Source organism: Gossypium arboreum, chromosome 4, assembly GCF_025698485.1.
Source record: "Gossypium arboreum isolate Shixiya-1 chromosome 4, ASM2569848v2, whole genome shotgun sequence".
Taxonomy (NCBI): Eukaryota; Viridiplantae; Streptophyta; class Magnoliopsida; order Malvales; family Malvaceae; genus Gossypium; species Gossypium arboreum.
In genome coordinates, this window is record NC_069073.1 from 70,211,178 (window position 1) to 70,230,015 (window position 18,838).

The 18,838-nt window shown below is 33.3% G+C and overlaps 1 pseudogene; it reads left to right on the top strand.

Annotated features, from left to right (window-relative positions):
- Positions 1-3,697: 3,697 nt before the first annotated feature.
- Positions 3,698-6,140, top strand: LOC108459925 (aluminum-activated malate transporter 8-like; annotated as a pseudogene).
- The last annotated feature ends 12,698 nt before the right edge of the window (positions 6,141-18,838 follow it).

The following is an 18,838-nucleotide window of genomic DNA, read 5'->3' on the forward strand; positions in this document are numbered from 1 at the left end:
ATATTAGTTTAAATCTATGTTGGTCGTTTATGCCAATGTAAAATTCAAAAATGGGCTAAGGTATGTATTTTGACTACAAACTTTCTGTTGAGTTGTCTGTGATGAATGAAATTATATATTTGTTCTCACACTCATGCTATGTGATTAAATGGCAAGTTATTGATCAAGTAAATCTAATATCATGATAAATCATGAATACTGTTAATTATGTTCTGATAAGTATGAAAAGAAAATTCATTCCTACTGTTCTGCTAATAAAATCTGATCACATGTTAAGCATGCCTACTGAGATATTTTTGTTTTTATATGCCATATCAGGTTGCATGGGGTTGGGACAATATTGAAAGAAGGATGGTTCTAGAAGTTTAATGATCTGCACATTCTGGTGGTATATCCACATATTCTGGCATCATATCTGTGATTCTGGTGGCTTGTCCACATATTTGTCTATTCTGGCAACTTGTCTGGGATATCTGTGGCTTGTCCACAATTTTGGTGTGTTAGTAGATGTATAAGTTTCGGGAAACTCTTTTATGGTGTGTAGCAGAGTTGTGTAGGAATTTTCAGAAAATTTTGTAATGATTTTTGAAAAACTTTGCATTGACATAATCATGCATATCGATATTTGTGAAATTGGAGTGCTTATATATTTTCTATTATATTCTAAAATGTATGTTTTAATTATTGTTTGTTAACTAAGTTAAGACTCACATTGGGCTTATTTAGTTCACTTTTTTGTTCTTTGACATTTTAGATAATCCCCGAGGCTAGGAATTGGGCGCGATTGTCAGAGAGCTATTGGATGGTTTTATTTTAAATACTTTGAAACTTTATTATATGAATATTTTTGCAATTGTATTAATTTTCTTATCGATTGTGGCATAAGACATTATATTTGGAGATTTTTAATTTATTCTTGGATGATTTAAGGTTTTAAACTGACCATTGACATTTTGTCGAATATGCATGAAAACTCGATTTTTAACAAAAATAAGATTTCATTACAATTTTCCACATAATTTCCGCTGTGATAATTTAAAATCTGTTGTTTTTTTAAAAAATACAACGTAGAATTTCTAAAACATTCAATCTTTATAAAAATAACTCTAAAGACGCTTGACCAAAATTTTTTTCTGAAATTAATATAGTTTTCTTGAAACAAAGTAAATAAGTCGAGATCATTGTTCTAAAATTTAAAAGGCAAATCATTTTTAAGAGAGAATTGAAATAAGAATGTTTTCCATGCCATTCTAATGGTCAATGTAATCTTTAGTATTCGACCATAAAGTTTAGGCCATGTTTGAGATGTTACACTTGATTTTCTCTCTAATGTTCTATTATTATCACCTATTTTAGGGTTATTATGACCCTTTAAATAGTCTAAAATTAGAGTTCTAATATGACCTAAATATATCTACATAATCAGAGTTTAACTAGAAAAAATAACCCTACTAAGAGTCTAATTACATAGTTACTTTAAGTTTGAAATTGGTCGTATTGTCGTGACATTCTAGGCTCCTTGTCACGATGTCACATTTGCTTTGCCAGTTTTTCAAACATTATTGTGTTGTTACATTATCATGTGATTCTTCATTGTAACGTCGCCTCTACTTTAATTTTGATTTGACCAAAAAATATGAGAAACACTTCACAAAATAAATTTAGTATTTAAATTCCCACCACAAATCTTTTACCTATGTATATTGTAGGCTGTACGAGCTCTTTAATAAAAGATAAAAGTTACTTACATATAGAGTGAAAAGCAAACCCATGCAACTTTATAGGTACAGCAAGGAAGAGAATGATTACAATTCAAAAGCAAATTGCACATTCTCTGATTGTCTTGCAGATTGAAGAGTTCTCGTCACTTTACAAATCAAATCAAATCAAAGTTTCTCAACAACATAAGATAAGCTAGCTTTTAATTTTATTATCGTTTTTTTTCTTTTTCTTTTTTTCTATATGGATTTCGGGCCATTGAATGATTTCTAAAGTAAGTAGAGAAAAGAATTGGAAATTGGATAATGTCGAGAGAAGAGTCTGTGGGGAACACAAATATAGAATTCAACCACTTATTGCCTTGCTGTTTCCCTCTTTGAATCTCCTTTTTCCATTTCATTCATTCATTTTTCATCCACTTATCTTTCGAGAAAAGTTTCTGTGATATATAGTATGCAAAAATAAGTAAAAGAATTTTGATGAGTGCATGTATAACTTATCAAAGATAAGAAGAAGCAAATTCTGACTTTAGCGTAATCCCATATATGAAAATGAAATTCATGTAACACATAAAAACTAGAATAATTGCAAGGAAGCCCCCCCTCCGCCTTTTTTAATCTAAGCATTACCAATAGATGTTAGTAGAGTATCAAATTTAAAAAAAAAATCGAGTTTCAATGTCGATTTTAAATTTGATTGTATTTTGTACTATTTGAGTTTATTTATAGTTATTGATTCTTATACTAGTAAAGTTAAAAAGAAAAAAAAAAGAACCCTCTCTTTTGTGTGTATATAAGGGTTCATAATGTCAACTTGAATACCATATCATTTTCATCAAAGTGAGAGGAGATATTTAAACTAAAAAAAAAAAAATACATATGGTAGCGTCAGATCCTCCTCACAAGTGATTGTTGGCAGATAATATTTGGTAGATATGATAAAATAAAAGCAAAAGAACCAAGAGCATAGCTTGTGAAAATACTAATAATAATACTAATAATAAATAAAAATGTATGGAATGTTTAAAAAATGGGATTGTCAGTGTTTACATCAGTGAGTGAGTTGAATATGCATGCATGGAGTTATGTTTTTCATTGAATAGTATATTTCTAAAGCTGGAAATGGTATGGAGAGTTCTAAACATCCATTTAATAACATATCTGTCTGTTAAATCTTCATTTGCTATGTTTTCCTTTTTCTTAAATTTTGTGTGTATTTATTTATTTTCAAAGTCAGCCTGTTGTCATCTCCATGATCCAATGTTGTGCCATTTTCAATCTTATTTTAAAATTTTGATGCAGGGAATAGTGGTGAGTAAATTCTTTAACTTTCTGCAAGGAACCGTAGGGATACACTATGTTATGTTGGTTTAAATGTTTATTTTTATTTTTAATTTTTAATTGATTCCTAAGTCATTCCACTATCATTCTTACCAACTTAACTATGACACATGCTGTTGTGCTTGAACTTTGTACCTAACCTAATACCCACAACATTTTTTATTTTATTTTATTATATATAAAAATGGTAAAAAACTCAGTTAGGCATGGTTTGCTTTGCTAGCTGTGTCCAAGTAAATAACATCCTCTGAAAATTGAGTCAGCTGATCAAGTCTTTACGCAGCTGAGTTAAGGGAATTGACATAACCAGAAATGAAAGTGAAAGATACATTTAGAGAGAGTTCCCAAATGGAAAAAGATTTGATGTCATTGCCAATTTCACAATCCTCATTCTTATGGAAAGTAAATTACAGCAGATTAAAAGCAAATGGATTTCAAAACCCTTTGGTTCAGTCTGACTTCTGATTCTTAGTGGGCTAACCCACTAACAATTTCTTTGTTTAAACTCTATTTCTTTTTTCTTTTTGAGTAAGGAAAGAGCAATAAACAATATATCAGGCCTAGTCAGCTGTCAGCACTTGAAATTCCTCAAAGAAAATATTCTTGATATTGAGCCTTTTGCTTATAAATATGAGGCCAGTGAAGGACAAAATTCATAGATCACAAAACATTCCCTTCCTTTCCCTTTTCTTAGTTGATTTACAGAAAAAGAAGAAGCATATATCTTGGAAGGATTTCTTGGCATACCCTGCCTTTAACCATGGATATTGGGTCAACAGCTCAAGAGAAAGCCAGGTTTTTTGCCGGTGCATGGGGCAGGTTTAAGGCTTTGCCTGGTAAGTTGATGGCCAGAATTATATCAATTGCCATGAGCATCAAAAAGCTTGGGCAAGATGACCCAAGAAGGCTCATTCACTCCTTCAAAGTGGGACTTGCTCTGTCGTTGGTGTCATTGTTGTACTACGCTAGGCCTCTCTATGATGGTTTTGGGGTGGCTGGAATGTGGGCAGTGCTAACAGTTGTGGTTGTATTTGAATTTACAGTAGGTAAGTTAATTTAGGCCAATAATGCCAAAAGTTCACAAGAGTTTTCTAGTAAATATTCAAATAGTATCCATGAATCTCCAGGTGGAACTCTAAGCAAGTGCTTGAATAGAGGCTTCGCAACGTTTCTAGCTGGTGGCCTTGGGATTGGAGCAGACTACTTTGCAAGCTTATTTGGAAAGCAAGGAGAACCCATTGTCCTGGGAATCCTTGTTTTTGTACTAGGTAAAAAAGACTTGATATTTACAAGAAAATTCTTACACTTGATTCAAGCTCAAGCTAATGCAAGTTGACTGATTTGGTTTTATTTGTTTAATTTGGCAGCTGCAGCAGCAACATTTTCAAGGTTTTTCCCAAGGATCAAGGCAAGATATGATTATGGAGTTTTGATATTTATACTTACCTTCAGCTTGGTAGCTGTTTCGGGGTACCGAGTGGATGAATTGGTAGTGCTAGCTCATCAAAGACTATCGACAATTATAATGGGGGGAGCAACTTGTATGCTTATATCCATTTTTATTTGTCCAGTGTGGGCTGGTGAAGATCTTCACAAGGCAGTCGCTTCCAACCTGGAAAAGCTTGCTACTTACCTAGAAGGTTCACACTAGCCAGAATTTACCTATTGTTTACTTTTAATTAACCATGATTATTTTAGCCAGCTTTACATATATTATCATATACTTTACAAATAATTTATTTGACTTTAATATTAAAAAAAATTCTGCTAGCTAGTGTCTTAAAAAGACAATCTTTAGCATTAATTAATATATTATTTTTATTAATTATTTTCTCTATTTAAGTAATTAAAAAATTTATTTCAGGATTTGGAGATGTATATTTTCAATCATGTAAAGATGGAGGGAGTGGTGTGGGTTCAAAGGATGGCAATGGCAAATCATTTCTTCACCAGGGATATAAAAGTATTCTAAACTCAAAAACAGTGAAGAATCTTTGGTTAGTTTACCTTCTCCCCACTAAACTTTACGATTGCATGCATGCCATCAAAATACGTACTTCATCTAGTTAATTAACCCATTATATGTATAAAGAAGTTTTATAACAATAATTTTCTAATATCATTGTTGTTGATCTAATAGCCAAATATATGCAATAAATTAATAGGCAAATTTCGCAAGATGGGAGCCTGGACATGGCCGCTTCCCACTTCGTTATCCGTGGAAACACTACTTGAAGATTGGAGCTCTGGCTCGACAATGTGCCTATCAGATTGAAGCTATTAATGGCTGCATTAATTCTGATATCCAGGTACTATATATATATACACACTATTTCAGAGTTGAGTGTTATATGATATAAATTTGTATAGTAATATCTAATTAATTTCATTGATGTTTGCAGGCATCAGAAGAGTTCAAAAGTAAGATTGAAGGACCATGTTCTAGAATGAGTGCAGAATGCGGTAAGGCATTAAAAGCATTAGCCACATCCATGAAAATGATGACAGATCCTTCCTCTGCGAATCCCCATGTAGAGAACTCCAAAGCTGCAATGAAAGACCTCAAATTTGCTCTCAAAGCTTCCTCCATGGAGAATGCAGATTTCCTAGCAATAGTGCCGGTCTCCACGGTGGGTTCTGTCCTGGTTGAGATAACCAAATGCATTGAGAAAATATCGGAAGCAGTCCATGAACTTTCCCAACGAGCTCATTTCAGCAAGACTATGGAACCAACTGTTTCACCGGAGAAACCACAGCAGCAGCAGCAGCTGCTTCACCGGGGAATGGTCCGACCAGTTCCGGACACTTCTGACGATGGGAACAGCGACGATGTTGTCATCACAATACAAGAAATCACCACCGATTCGCCGGAGAAGGGAAAGCCCGATCAGCATCGGGTGCCAAAGTCTGGCCAAGTGTAAATATTTGTTGCTGACATATGACTAGCTAGCTTTTTTTTTCTTTGCTAATGTAAGTCCCATTTTTTAATCTGGGGCAGTAATTTGAAGAAACAGGAAGAATTATTTTTCAAATCCTTCCCTGCTTTGTATTAATTCAATCTCCTTTGAATTGGCAGTCCAATATTATGTTGTGTTGTTTGTAGTACAGATTTTGTTGGCACTTCTAAGCTTCAGCTTACAAAATCTTCTTACCAAAATATTTAAAGTTTTCAAAATATCAAAATCTTAGAAATATAGGAAAAATTCTTGAATATTTTGATAAAATTTTAGAAATATTGATAAATCTTTAAATATTTTAGTAAAATATAATTTTGATAAATTCTTAAAAATGTTATAAATCCTTAAATATTATTTTCCTTAGCACCTCTTTGTTTCTTTAACTTTTGTAATGTCCTGTAAGTAAAAAAAAGAAAAATTATTCGAAGAGATGTTGAAGCAAAGATGACTTTGTCTACCTATGTGATTAAGGTAACTAAATTATTAATAATTTATATTTTGGTGATTTAATTTAAAAATTTAAAAATAGTCATTTAATTATTTGAAAGTTTTTATTTAAGTTATTAGGATGTTAAAATTGTTGTTGTATGACATTTTTTGTTCGCACCTTCTGCACTAATTGAAAGCTTTCATTCATTTTCTTTTTAGTTCAAATTTTTTTCATGAAATAGCTTTGAAAACCATGAATCTGCGGACCAAAATTTAAACAATTTTCTTCTCCTATCTCGGAAGTTATAGTTACGGACCCTGTTCACCAGCACTTCAGTTGTCAACTCCCCTGTCATCAAGTAATCAACTTCCTTGACCTTCCGGCACTTGGAAGGTGTCAAACTGTCAATGGGTACTGATCGATCGTATTGATCATCAAATCGTCGCTTAAATCTCGCTAGTCGGACTTTTAAAAAAATTAATAGTCCTGTGACTTAAATAAAATCTTTTGAATAGTTCAGTGATTTAAATGAAAACATTCAAATAGCTTAGTGATCGTTTTGTAACTTTTTGAAATAGAATGACTAAAACATAAACTTATTAATAATTTAATGATAGTGTATAGTTTACCATTTTTATTTAAGGTGTTTACCTCTTATTTTAAATGTACAACAGTGGAAAAATTTAGTCTTCAATTTTTATATATTTTGTCAATTTGGTTTTCATTCATTTTTAAGCTAAATTTGACCAATAACTTCTTAAAAAAAGTCAAGTTGTGGCAACCCATGTGGTAGTCCTTGTGTACTTTAAGCTGACATGCACTATTTGTCTTATATAATACATCAACAAATAACTTAATATTATAAAAAAATATTCAACAATTTAAAAAAAATATGAAATATAAAAAAAATCATAGAAATTTAAAACATGACATGAAGTACACATAGATTGTCATGTAGGCTCCCATTTTGAAAAAATTAACATTTTGTTAGTATTTCTGTTACAAAGAAACAATTATACTCTTTTTAAAATGTTGATGATCAATTTTGACTATTTTTAAAAGGTTCAAGGCTAAATTTAACTCAAAAAAGCATAAAGACCAAATTGATAATAAATGTAAAAATTAATGACTAAATTTATTATTATGCAGTCATTGGCTATGTGGGTACTCCTTGAAAGTTAGCAAGGAAATGGTTTTTTGCATAGATGCTCGAGCTATTCTTGAAGGTTTACGTATTGCATGGAGAAAGGTTACAGACAGTTGGAGATTGAATGCGACAATGCACTACTTGTAGTTACAGGTAGTACTGCCAGTAGTAACCTAGTTGAATTACATTTAATCAATGTTTACCTTAAGAGGAATTGGAAGAAAAGAATCTGTCACATTCCTTGATCTCAGAATATGGCTGCTGATTGAATGGCGAAATGTACTTATGATAATCAGTTTGGGTTGAAGCATTTTAAGGATCCCCCAATTTCGATTCAAAAGATTTTACAATCAGATGATGATTTCCTAAGTAAAGTTTTGTGATTTCATTGTTTTCACTTAATGTTGTTTGTTTTTACTTTAAAAAAACCCACAACAACAAGAAAATGAATTAATTTGGTAATTCCCCACTCCAAAACAATTATATATAGGCAATTTGTTCATGTCGGTTTGCTTTTAGTTAAATGGTTTTCTTGAGCAAAACAATTTTTATTACCTATTTGTATATATATATATATATATATTAAAATTTTAGCTTTTAGCTTGATTAAAAATGATATAAATATGTAGAAAAGATTGTTTTGATGATACAAACTAAATAATTAGTATTCTATCGATTATATAATTTATTTCTAAATCAAAATATTATTAAGTCTAAAAATATTAGTAGTCGATATTACGCATAGCATAATTTAGAAATATTATTGATGTAAAGTTCGAGTTAAAGAAAAGGAGAGATGTTCACATGATTCCTTTGAGAATCATTCTAAAATGATTCAAAAACATTTGGGTGAGTGTTTGTGGTTTAATGAATTAATTGGTAAAGTGACAGTACTTCTGGTGTTTTAACAAGACAATGGAGATGTGCTATTTATACCCCTTTGTGGCACCTTACTATAACATCTCGAATTAGGGTCTAGTCGGAACAGTCATTTTGAGACCACAAATTCGAAATAAAAATAATTATTTGATGATCCATGATATGATTGCATGTTTGTGTGAAATTTTCATGAAGAAATTCTATGCCTAAAGTGTCCAATTTGACTTCAAAGATTAAATTGAATAAGTTGTAAAACTTGTGTTCTAGAAGATTCAAGCATGAAATTGCATTGGATTATTAATTAAAAGTCCTTAAATAGCAATTTGACCAAGTTCTAAAATTTTGGACAAAAATAGGCATGAATAGAAAATTTTGAAAGAAATGCCATAAGGGCATTTTTGTCATTTGGTAAATAAAAGAATAAAAAGGGAAAAGGGTTTTTCTCATCTTTCAAGCTCAATTGTAAGTGTTCCCAAGCCCTGTTTTTAATTTTCTTTACATTTTTTAAGTTGTCATCAATCGATCTAGCTATTTCTACCATTATTTTGAGCTGGGGTTCATGTTGAAAAACTTACCCATGTGTGACATGCATGTATTTTGATGTTTAATGGAGGAATATGAATGTTTGATGTTTGATAAACATATTTTACTAAGTGAATTTTAGTGAAAACACCTAAAAAGGACTTATTTGTAAAAGATGGAGAAATCGGTAGTAGAAATGTGGTTTAATAAGAAATATGGGCAGATATAAGATAGAATATGAATCGGCTAGGCTTGAGTAACCAAGAAAACCCATGCATTTCATTTTACGAGCCTAGAGACTAAAGCGTAAATAAATAAAAAGTTAAGGGTAAAAAGGTAATTTTATTAAAGTATGTGTTATGGGTCGATATGAATAATGTATGTATTGAACAAGTTAAATTTGGCATTATAGATTAAGAAAAACATGATTCGGGTCCTGATTGGAGGAAAAACAAAGTTTGCGAGGATTAGGCTCGTTTCTATCAATTTGAACCGAGGTAAGTTCATTTGCAAATTATGCAACATGTACCATACTTTAAATGCTTGTATTGCATGTATGGTAAGTATATATATAATTAATGTCATGCTGTACCATGTGTTTAATGCTTAAATTTTATTATGAATTATGCTTTATTATTTCATGAGTATGTGATTGGTACTATGGATATTGAAATCGACATTACGAGCAAGTTCGACAGAAATGTGGTATCAAAGAATCCCGTTTGAACCTTAGGAATAGTTTAGGATACAAGTGACATGTCACTAAGAATTATGTGATCTGAACTCATTAAGTTATGGTCTGAGTTCATGATTATGAGATACATGTTATGGTGGTCTGGGTACTGGTTTCGTACATACTATTGATGGCGAGGTAGTCTGACATGTATTGCGGATACTTGACAGCCTGTATGAGCAGACCCGTGAGTAGCTCGAAAGCGAGCAACATGTGATATATGATATGAGGTAGCGTTGGCTACATATGAGGCACTTAAGTGCGAGATTTCGATGTATTTGATAGTATTCCAAGTGTTCAATGGGTAGCTTTAAGAGAAGTTAATGGGTAATCTCGATGAATACGTCAAAACAAGAAAGTAAGTCATTATGTGCAAGTGGCACAAGTATGTACATCAAACCCATGGGAATGAAATGAGACATGATGAACTTGTGGTAAGAATATGTATATGCTTATATGAAGAATAACTTTAAGAGATTTGATAAAATGCAAGATTATGTTCATTATGTTATAATTAATGCTTGTTTAAATTGCATTTTATTTGCATGTGAACTTACTAAGCTTTAAAGCTTACCCCCTTCCTTTCTTTTTCTTATAATGTTGCCAAGCTACCTTGGGGACCGAATGACATCGGAGTTTTCGATCACACTATCAATTGAACATTTGGGTATAACTAGTATCATCATTTTGAGTATGGCATGTATAGGGACTTGGTCTTTTTGTTATGTATCATATTGATTAGCCAAATATGTTGGCTCATGATGGTATTTTGATTATTTTGTAATTGGCCATGAGAGGTGGCTCATATTGATTATTTTGGTTGTAACCCTAATTATTGATGCATGCATACAAATGTGCTTGTGCTTTAATGTGGTTCTGGTTACATATGGTTAATGAGAGTGATGGATGGCATGTATGTTGGGTGTATGAAATACTGAGATTTTATTACTGTGAGTTGTATATGCAAACCATACAATGTACCCCCATAAGAAACTATCATACTTATAGATAGAACTCGTACATGGACTAAAAGTTCAAGATACATCTATGATAGGGCGTAACACCCAATACTCGGATTCGATTCATCGAGTTGGGTGAAGTACATGATGTTTTTCATGTTTCCATGTTAAGACGGTATCAGTCTCATCCATCGATTCATCGAGTTGGGTGAAGTACATGATGTTTTTCATGTTTCCATGTTAAGACGGTATCAGTCTCATCCATCTCATATTGTGCCTATTGAGGAGTTTGAGGTGAGGCTAAATTTGAGCTTTGAGGAGGAGCTAATGTCGATTCTAGATCTAGAGGTAAAGGTCTTGACAAGGAAGAGTATTCCTTTTGTAACAGCCCGGTTTTAGCTAAATCAAAACAATGTTTTCAGAACCACAAATCTGAGGTCAAAAAAATATTTTAATATTACTTTTGGTGTTTACAGTTGAATTTATATGTGTGAAAATTTCATGAGCTAATTTTATCATTTAATAGCTCAATTTGAGAAAAATGGCTTAATCGTGAAAAAGCAAAAGTTGCATTCTATTTGTTAAAGGTGTTTATTTGCTATGGCTTATTAAATGGGAGGTCCTTATGTTGTAATAGACCATCGATAGTCGTGATGGACATAAATGGCCTTGAATTATGTGTTTTATAATGGTTTTAATTAAGGTTAAATTTGTAAAATGATTATAAATGATAATATAATAAAAATGATAAGAAATTTTATGCATCTTTCACTTTGTGAGCCGAATGTTGATGGAAAAAGAAGCCAAAAATATTTCTTTAGGGTTCAGCACTTGTAGGCTTGATTAATAAGTGTTCTTTGCTTGGTTTTTGATGATTTTTACGTTTTTGTGATCGTTGCTTTGTGTACTAGCTAGCCCATGCCTCAATTTTTGAAAGTATTGATGATTTTGAAAGTTTTCATTGATGAATTTGTGTGTTCTTGAATGTTTGATGATGGAAAATGAGTATTTGTTTATAGATTATCATGTTTTGTAAAGTGATTTTTAGTGAAATTGCATAAAAGGGACTAATTTGTGAAAAGTGTGAAATGTGTGGTTAAATGTGTGAAATATTGATAAATATGGATTGCTATGGAGCCTATAGATATTCGGCTAGCTTGGGTTTAGTTGAAATTGTTGTAAATTGTGTTTCTATGAAATAGGGACTAAATTGAGAACATGTGAAATTATAGAGGTTAATGTGTAAAATGTCCCAAATTGTGTGTTTTGGATATAATTGAATGATTGAGGAATAAAAGAGTTAATTTTGAATTTATATAGATTAATAATGAAAGAAATCAAATTTAGATCGAGGGAAATCGAAAGTTATCAAATAGTTGATTCGGTTCCTCTATTCCGACTACGAGGTAAGTTCATATGCAAATAAAAGTCTTTGAATTGAATTATATATGTTTTATTATCATTGAATTACTATGAATGTTGAATGATCAAATACGAGCAAGAATTGAAAAATTTATGATATCCGAAAGTCCCGTACGAACCTTACGAATAGTATAGGATATAAATGTCATGACATTAGACTATCGAGATGCGATTACATGTAAGACCATGTCTGGGACATTGGCATTGTATTCTGAATACATGTAAGAACATGTATAGGACATTGGCATCGTTATTCAATTTCATGTAAGACCCTGTCTGGGACAGAGGCATTGATATGTGATAAGTTTTATGTGATTTATGTGATTTCGAGTATCCTTAATGATTCCAAATGGTTCAACGGGAAAAGACAAGTTGAGAAAGGATATGTTAATAAGTTTAACAACTCAGGTACGTACAAGATTCGTACGAGAATTGGAAAGAGAAGTGGTTGATGAAATTATAGGTGAATTTGAATATGTATTCATTGAGCAAGGTTTGCGTATCCATATGTGTTTACTTATATTTGGCCTATTGATAGAAATGCTGTGATTCATATGGTAAATATATTTGTATATGGCTTACTAAGCTTTTAAAGCTTACTTTGTGTGTTCTTTCCATGTTTTATAGATTATTAAAGCTAGCTCGAACATCAGGGATCATCGAGAACCATCATCACACTATCGACTTCTTGTTGGTACTTTTGGAGCTTTGAATATATGTTATACAGCATGTATAAGCTAGTGTTATTTTGGTATATTTTAAGTCATGTTATTAGCCATGAGATTTGGCATGTAAATGGTGATATGTATGGTCATTTGAGTTGGCTTGATTTATATGTTGACAAGTGATATGTATGTGATGCATATAATGCCTTATATGTTGGCTTAATTTGGTATGTTTTCCAGAGTTGTTGATATAGCCAAATAGTTATTATTTGGTTAAATAATAGATGATGTATTAATGCTTGGAAGATTGGCATATTGTGGTTTGATTTTGAGATGGATATGGTGCAATTTGTGTCATGAAATAGAGGATAAGTTGATGAGTAAATGCATTTAGAAATTAGATAAATTGTGATGATTTTGGCATATTGATTTGGTATGTTTGAATATGGAATTAAGTAGTTGATATGGTTGAATATAGATGACATGATATATGTATGAATTGACATGTTTTGGCTGGCTATTTATGAGTTGAAATGTAACCATTTTGATGGCTAGGTGTGCATGAGTAAAAGGTGGCAAATTGGCTTTGCAAATGGCCTATTTTTGTCCATACAGGCATGTGTCTCAGCTGTGTGTGACACACAGTCATGCAGCACGACTGTGACAACCCGAATTAGGGCCTAATCGGAATAGTGGTTTCGTGACCACAAATCCGAGATAGAAATAATTGTTTTATAATTATTTTGGGGTTTATGATATGATTGCATGATTGTGTGAAAATTTCGTGATGAAATTCTATGCCTAAAGTGCTTAAATTGAAAGTAGGGACTAAATCGAATAAGTTGCAAAATTTGCATCCCAGAAGTTTTTAGTATGAAATTGTTTTGGGATATTAATTAGGAGGTCTTAAATAGCAATTTGACCAATTTTAAGTTCATGGACAAAATTAGGACATGGAAGGAATTTTGAAAGTTTAGTAAGGAGGGCATTTTGGTCATTTGGATATTAAATGAAATAAAATGGGAAAAATAACACAAAATTGGTCATCATCCTCCTTAGTTGCTGCCGAATTCTCCCTCTCTCCATAGCTAGGGTTTCTTCAATTTTCAAGCTCCATAGTAAGTGATTCCAAGCCCCGTTTTTAATGTTCTTTACGTTTTTGGAATCCCGGAAGCTCGATTAAGCTTATGCTAGTAATAATTTAACCTAGGGTTCATATTTGGAAAAATACCCATAGGTGAAATTTGTGTATTTTGATGTTTTATGATAGAATATGAGGTTTTAAATTATGTTAAATAACTTGTGCTACTCGGTTTTAAGTGAAAACGAGTAAAAGCAAGATAATCGGTAAAAATACCTATTGTTCATAACTATATGATAGAGTGAGAATTTGATGTGGTTGTAGGAGAGAAAATGTTCAGCATATCATAAAACATAAGAATAAGGGCTGAAATTAATTCCGAGCCTAGGGGCAAAATGTAATTTTGTAAAGTTAGGGGCAAAATGTAATTTTTCCATGATGTGATTTTTGGATTGAAATAAATAGTATGAGTATTAAATGAGCTAAATGTGTTATTATAGATCAAGAAAGACGCGGAATTGATCTCGAACGGGGGAAGGAAAAAGTTTTGGATTAAATTGCAAAATTTTCACATTTTGCACCAAGGTAAGTTTGTATGTAAATATTACAATAATTTCATGTACATTCTTATATTTCAGCCTATTATATGTATATACTAGCTGATGTTGAAGTATAAATCGACTATTGGAAGAATGGAAATAAATAATAGAGAGAGATCCGGTTGAACATTCGGAAAAATCGAATAAAATAGATGGAGCGTAGCTAGGTCACATGTATGATGCCGAGTGCACATCATGTGTACAAGAAAGCTACTGAGACACCTCAGTAGTAGCTAGGTCACATGTGTGATACGAGATGTATCCCATGTAGACAAGAGAGCTACGTGAAAGATAAATGTAGCTAGGTCGCATGCGTGATTCCAAGTGAAGGACACCATGTAGACAAGAGAGCTACGTGAAAGATAAATGTAGCTGGGTGCATGCGTAATTCCAAGTGACGGACACCATGTAGACAAGAGAGCTACGAGACAAATCGGCTAGGTCGCATGAGTGGTACTAAGTGTTCACCATGTGTACAAGAGAGCCGAACTAAACGAAGTATGATGGTGGGGTATGTGTCTTTGAAACCATTAAATATCGAGGATTGATCCGAATTGTTCAACGGGATGGTTTTGTGGTGACATTGTGGTTTGGACCTATACTTATGGTGAATGAAATATGGTGAAAATGATTTGTGGTATATACAAATATAAGATAAAATGAGGTTAGCATAAAGAATTTGTGAAAGAGTGAAATTAGCATTAAAACTGTTTTTAGATGGTAGCAGTGACGTGATTTTGAAAAATCACCAAAAATAGGAGGAATATAATTAGAGGTTGAATGAGATGTGAAATTAAAGTTTAATGAGTCTACTTTCATATAAAAGAAACAGAGCAAGCAAAGGAATTCTATATTTTGAGATATTTACAATTGTATGTGACTTGCTCAGGATGAATACGTGATCCCCTGTTCCAACTTTGAAAAATCATTAAAAATTGTACAAAGCAAATTAAGAAATATAGTTTACATGCCTAAATTCCTTATTGAGACTATATTTAAATGAAACAGACTTCAGGGTTGTTTGAATTGTGTACTGAGAGAAATTCAATTTGTAGTGAACAGAGGTCAGATCAGTCGAGCTGTGTAACAGGGAAACTTTAACTAATAAACTGTACTAATCGGCTGAACCAAAATTATAGAAAAAATTAGCAAAAAGCTTTATGAGTCTAGATTCAGGGAAATTTTACGGATTTGAATTTAGAGTTTGGTAACTCGAGTTATGATTTATTTAGTGAATATGACGCAGCAGAGACAGCTTAATCAAAGTGGAATGAATAGTGAAGTTAAAGTAGATGTACTTGAATTGTTGTGTAAACATGTTAGATTTTTTTTTTAATTAGTATTTACATACTTACTTACTAAGCTATAAGCTTACTTTGTTTCTCTCTTTTGTCTTATAGTGTTCTCCGGCTTGCTCAGGAGTTAAGGATCGTGAAGATCTATCCGCACTATCCTACTTTAGGGTATTTGAACTAAACGTTTTGAATTATGGCATGTATAGTAGGCTTAGTTATTTTGTTACGTGTCATATTTGTCTAGGTTTAAAATATTAGTTACAGTACTCGACCAGCTAATTTGTACAAACCATTAAAGTTGGCTAATATTGTTCAAGACATATTTATATTTCGATTATGTTTAATGGTAGGTATTATGTTCTGGTAATACCTTGTATCCTGTTCCGGCGACGGTAACGGGTAAGGGGTGTTACAACGACCGTGTGTCTCCTAGGGTACCTTTCGAATTAAAGTCAGTATACACTACAGGTTTGGCATGGCCTAGAGAAACGGACGTGTCTACTAGGCGTGTATGGGACACGAGTTTGACATACGAGCGTGTGGTCAACCGTGTGGCCAAGTCAGTAACCCCCTTAGATTTGACACGGCCTGGCACACTGGCATGTCCTTGGCCATGTGATACAAGTCAGTATGTAGGACCAATTTTCACACGGCCTGTGACACGGGTGTGTCCTCACACTGTTCACACGGGGGTGTGACCCTTAAATGTTTAAAAATTTTCTAAGTTTTTCCAAAGTTCACAAATGTTATCGGTTTAGTCCCGAACCACTTCTAAGCATGTTTTAAGGTCTCATAGAGCCTTGTAAGGGATATTGTGAATGATTTGAATGCATTTTGATTATGAATGTATAAATGTATGTGAATGAGGTGTGTTATTCGGTAGTACTTCATAACCCTATTCCTGCGTCGGATACAGGTTAGGGGTGTTACATTTAATTAGTATCAGAGCTACGGTTTAAACGATTCTTGGACTAACATAACGTGTGAGAGTCTAGCTCTATATGCCATATATATAAACTATAATAGTGTGATGATTCTTGACAGTTTAAATTGTGTTTTCGTATAGTAAATGGATCCCGAATGAGTTTTAGCTGACGATGTGGAAAGTAATGCGCCTGCTCCCACTCAAGGGGTAGCGCCGACTGATTCTAGGCCTATTTCTAGTAGCCACGAGAGGGAGGCTAAGCAAGCCTTTTTCCAGATGCTGAGTGAGTGGCTCACAGAGTTCATTCGAACGAATCCGGCTGCTCAACAACCTTCACCCCCACCTGTTCCTCAACAAGTCCCAGTTGTGCCGCAAGTGTTAGATCCGATTCGATTGAGTAAGCCGCCATTGGATAAGATACGTAAACGCGAGGCCGAAGAGTTTTGGACTACAGTTAATGATGATGCTGAGAGGGCTGAGTTCTGGCTTGAGAACACAATTAGAGTATTTGATGAATTGTCCTGTACTTCAGATGAATGTATCAAGTGTGTTGTATCTTTGCTCAGAGACAATGCATACTATTGGTGGAAGACGTTGATATCTGTGGTTCCGAGGGAATGAGTCACCTGAGAGTTTTTCCAATCTGAATTTCAAAATATGTATACAAGTTAGCGATTTCTTAATCAAATACATAAAGAGTTTCTAGAATTGAAATAAGGCGGAATGACTGTGACTGATTACGAAAGAGAATTTGTACGATTGAGCAAATATGCTCTGGAATATGTTTCTACTGAAGAGATTATGTGTAAACAATTTATTAATGGGTTAAATGAATATATAAAGCTATCTTGAATTGAAGGAATTTTTGTATTGGTTGAGAGGGCTTGTAAAGCCCAGGATCTCAGCAAAGAAAAAAGAAAAGCTGATTTTGAAGCAAGATTTTCAAGAAAGAGAACAACTAGTAAATCTTATTAGTCTGCATCAAAGAAATTTCGAGACTCATTTAATCATTCCAATGTATCTATGGGACATTCAAGTAGAGATCGAGTGAGACAACAGTCAAGTTTTAAAGTTCCAGCTACTTCGATCGCTAGTGTTGGGAGTGCTAGACCTAACCGACTTGAATGTAAACATTATGGTAAACGGCATCTCGGTGATTGTAGATTGAATGATAGGGCTTGTTTTAACTGTGGATCATTGGATCATTTTATCAGAGATTGCCCAAAGTTAGCTGAAAAAGATAATGCTCAGAATACGAGACTGAGTAACACTACAGTTAGAGGGAGACCATCCCGTAATATTGGGGTAGAGGTGCGACACGAGACACTACTACGAGATCTGATGCTAGAGCACCTGCACGAGCCCACACTATTCGCGATCACGAAGAAACATCATCTCCAGACGTCATTACCGGTACTTTTACTCTCTATGATACTAAAGTTATTGCATTGATAGATCTAGGATCAACTCATTCGTATATATGTGTGAATTTAGTATCCAGTAAGACTTTGCCTGTAGAGTCTACTGAATTTGTAATTAGAGTATCGAACCCCTTAGGCAAGTTCGTGTTGGTTGATAAAGTGTGCAATAACTATCCATTAATGATTTGGGATAATTACTTTCCAGCCGATTTAATGTTGTTGCCATTTGACGAGTTTGATATAATCTTGGTTATGGATTGGCTAATGTTGCATGATGTTGTTGTGAATTGCAAAAGAAAGGCAATAGATTTGAGATGTTAGAATAATGATATTATCCGAATTGATTCAGATGATTTGAATAGCTTGCCAACAATGATTTCATTGATGTTAGCTCAAAAATATGTGAGAAAGGGTTGCAAAGCTTACTTAGCTTATGTGCTTGATACGAAAGTGACTGAAAAGAAGATTGAATCAGTATCAGTTGTGTGTGAGTATACAGATGTGTTTCCTAAAGAGTTACTGGGTTTACCACCGATCCGAGAAGTTGAGTTTGGTATTGAATTAATGTCGGGTACAATGCCAATATCGATATCTCCGTACCGAATGCCTCTGACAGAGTTAAAAGAATTGAAAGCTTAGTTGCAAGAACTGACGGATAGAGGTTTTGCAAGACAGAGTTTCTTGCCTTGAGGTGCTCCTGTGTTATTTGTGAAAAAGAAAGATGGCACGATGAGAATGTCTATT